Here is a 3170-nt window from a genome sequence, read left to right as displayed (position 1 = left end):
CGCGCCGGTCCCAGCCGTGCCCGCGGAGCTGCGCGGGGGTGCCGGGGGAGCCTGGGGAAGTGATGGAAGAACCCCTGCGACTGCCCGGTTCCAGGGAATCCAGCTCCTGCTCCCTCCCTGAGCCGCTCCGCGTTCCCATTAGACATCGCTGTTTCCTCGTTAATTCTGCGGCCGCTCGGTACCGCTCAGTCACGGTCTGGAGCCGATGCAGCGGGATAAACTCATCTCCATGAAAAGTTCCTGCTAGCAAGGAGGCGCTTTTTGGAAATCACCCTTGAATCTTAGGGGAAAAGACATAAAATCCCCACCAAAACTTTCCTAAATACCCGCAAGAGCCTTTTTGGAAGGTGATGAAGGGAGAGATGCCGAATGCACTTGTGCTCCCTTGAGGCAGATCCCAACTCCTGGGTAATGGTCCCGGTTTCCGCAGCCCCGGAGCTGTCGGATGGGTGTCGGTGACAGCCGAGGCTGCTCTGTGTGAGCTGTCCTCGCCGGTTGTGACCTCCGTTTAACCTGGCACGGTCAGGCATTCCCGGCTTTGTCTCCATTCACGCTATGGCCAATACTCGCACGTTCCTGGAGGTGAAGTGAGTGATGTTCAATTAATCTGTGTTCTAAGGGGTATCAGAAAGTCAATAGGTTAATTTTAAGCGAGGTGAATAGTAAAGTGGCAGAGGGAAAAAAATCCCCTGTGCGCCTGTGAGCAGCAGCTGAGGCTGGGAGGTGAGGGAACGTGAAGTTCTCGGAGTGCCATGATGTGAAACCACCGCTCAAAGGCTGCTCCTGCTCTTTGCTGAGCACTTGATGCTTCGCTGGTGGCTTCAGTGTGCTTGATAGACCTCAGCTGAGCTGGGGACAAGGTCCTGTCCCTCTTGCTCTGGATGGCTTCATTGATAACGGTGTCTAAAGTGAAATGAGATGACCTACTTACAGCTGAGGGACAGATGCCTCGCAAGAATCTGTGCCATCCTCGGAACAGATGTTTGGCTTTTTACCTTTAACACAGGGGTGTTAGATCCTTTAGAACTCAATGGGGCTTTTTTGGTCTTTATTGCTGTCCTTTTGCCATTTGTTGTCACTTCGAGGACCCTCAAAGCTCAAATGTGGTATTTTAGGGTGGTGCAGGGGACCAGATAAAGCAGCTTTGATTTGCGAGGCTTGGTACGAGCAGTGAGGGACGTGACCCAACAGTGCCAGTTGAGAAATGGCTTATCTGGCAAGGCAGTCATCCCCCCCAACTCTTCTAACCACATCCCCAGCGCTTGTTGCAAGAAGATAAAGTAACCCAATTTACTCCTTATTGTCGTTATGGTGTTGTTTGATGTAATTAATTGTGGAGTTTCCCCCCGGCTCAGAACAAGTTGGTGCGGTGCAAGCAGGTAACAGATGCTGCGTAAGATCTGCACATAATCCACCAATATGATGGAAGCAGCTTTTCCCATGCTCTTCTCGTGCTCTGCCCTGTTCTTTGCATTAACCCTGAGCTTCCCCTGCTTCCCGGCAGAAGGGAACTCCAGCTGGATGCAAGAGGGAAGCTGCGGACGCAGGCTGGCTGCGGGAGCCCGGAGAAGGAAGGGGTGACTGCTCCTGCCCTGTGCTCTTTAACTCTCCTCAGCAAATTGCATTAGGACGTGACAAATTGGCTCACAAAGCAGCTAAATGGAAATGACATTTGGAGCAGTTTGCTGGGCAGACCCCGTGGAGTCTCGGGGAAATGTGTGGTTTGCAGGCTCTTCCCGACATCTCCCATTTAGGTACCGCCACGAGGCTTTCCAGAACTTACTTCGGGAACTCCTGTTGCAGCTAAATGTGGGAATCTCGAGCATGCCTGGGAAAGGTTGCCCAAAAGCTAGGGCAGATGTAGGTGCAGACTGTCTCATGCCGTGGGCAGCTGAGATGAGGAGCTGAACTGGGAGAGAAAGCAAAGCCGATATTTAGAAATTGCGTGAGTGGTGAGAAGCTGAAGGTGGGAAGCTGGGCTGGCTGCTGGGTGCCAACGTGACGCTCTGCTGGGGGAGCAGGGACACCTTTGTTCACCGAGGGGTGATCTCCTGGGGGAGCAGGGACACCTTTGTTCACCAAGGGGTGATCTCCTGGGGGAGCAGGGGCACCGTTTTGCACCGAGGGGTGATCTCCTGCAGGAGCAGGGGTACCTTTGTTCACTGGGGCAGGTTTGTGGCTCTCGGAGAAGGGACTGCGCCGCATCCCAACAGGAACGTCCCCCCCTGCCTCTCTCATCCTGCCTCTCCGAGCACATCCGTGGCTGCTCGAACACAGCAGTGATCAAGCTGTTTTAATTGGCCCCTCTGCAGCCTGAACAATAAATATGTAATGGGGGAGAGTGCCCCCCTGTTCCTCACGGCGCTCAGCCTGTCATTTTTGACGGGGCAGCGCGTGCTCTCCGCTCTCCCCATCCCCGCGCTCGGGCTCCGCTCCCCTCACTTCCACCCTGTGCAAACCGCGCTCCCCCATCTGCCTTTGGCATCCTTAAAAAGGGGGGGGAACCTGAAAAAAGATGAACCTGAGCACGCAGTGCTCCTGAGACAGGCCCCTTCACATTTCTAAACACTCTTGATTATTCAGCTAATCTTTATTTCATGGGCCTGTTACAAGAAACACAAACGGGGGAGAAAGTAGAAGGCGGTGACACATTTAAAATACACAAGAAAAGTGCTGGCAGGAATATAATCGTTCTTCTTCCAGCAATATGAAATATTTATGCGCCTAAGTTGTGGCAAGATTCTCTGCCTCCCCTCCCACCTAACTCCGAAATGTTTTTCCCGGTACAACAGGAACTGGGGGCACTGGTGGTGCTGCCAGCAGTGCCCTGTCCCCCCCCCTCGGCTGTCTGCAGGGCAGGGGCACCCAGCTGGCCGGGCACAGCGTCCGTCTGTCCGTCCCCGTGGAAGGGAGGAGCGGAGCGCTGGCCAAGCTGCCCGGCTCAAACGGGAGCAGAGCTGTTACAGTCTGTTAACTCGAAATAATTCAGCAGCGTCCCCTCGGCGAGCTGTGAAAAGCCCCCTTTGAGGTGCCCGTGTTGTGGAGGAGCCGCTGCTCCCCCAGGGCATTCTGCTATTAATTCATTAGATCTGAGGGTTTCTTCTCTCGTCCCCCCTCTTTTCTGTTCCCCACCCCCCTCCCTGGCAATTCAAACAGTGATGAATGGACAA

Source organism: Corvus brachyrhynchos, unplaced genomic scaffold (assembly GCF_000691975.1).
Source record: "Corvus brachyrhynchos isolate BGI_N302 unplaced genomic scaffold, ASM69197v1 scaffold338, whole genome shotgun sequence".
Classification (NCBI taxonomy): Eukaryota; Metazoa; Chordata; class Aves; order Passeriformes; family Corvidae; genus Corvus; species Corvus brachyrhynchos.
The sequence above is the reverse complement of the archived record's forward strand: the minus strand, read 5'-3'. Positions refer to the sequence as shown.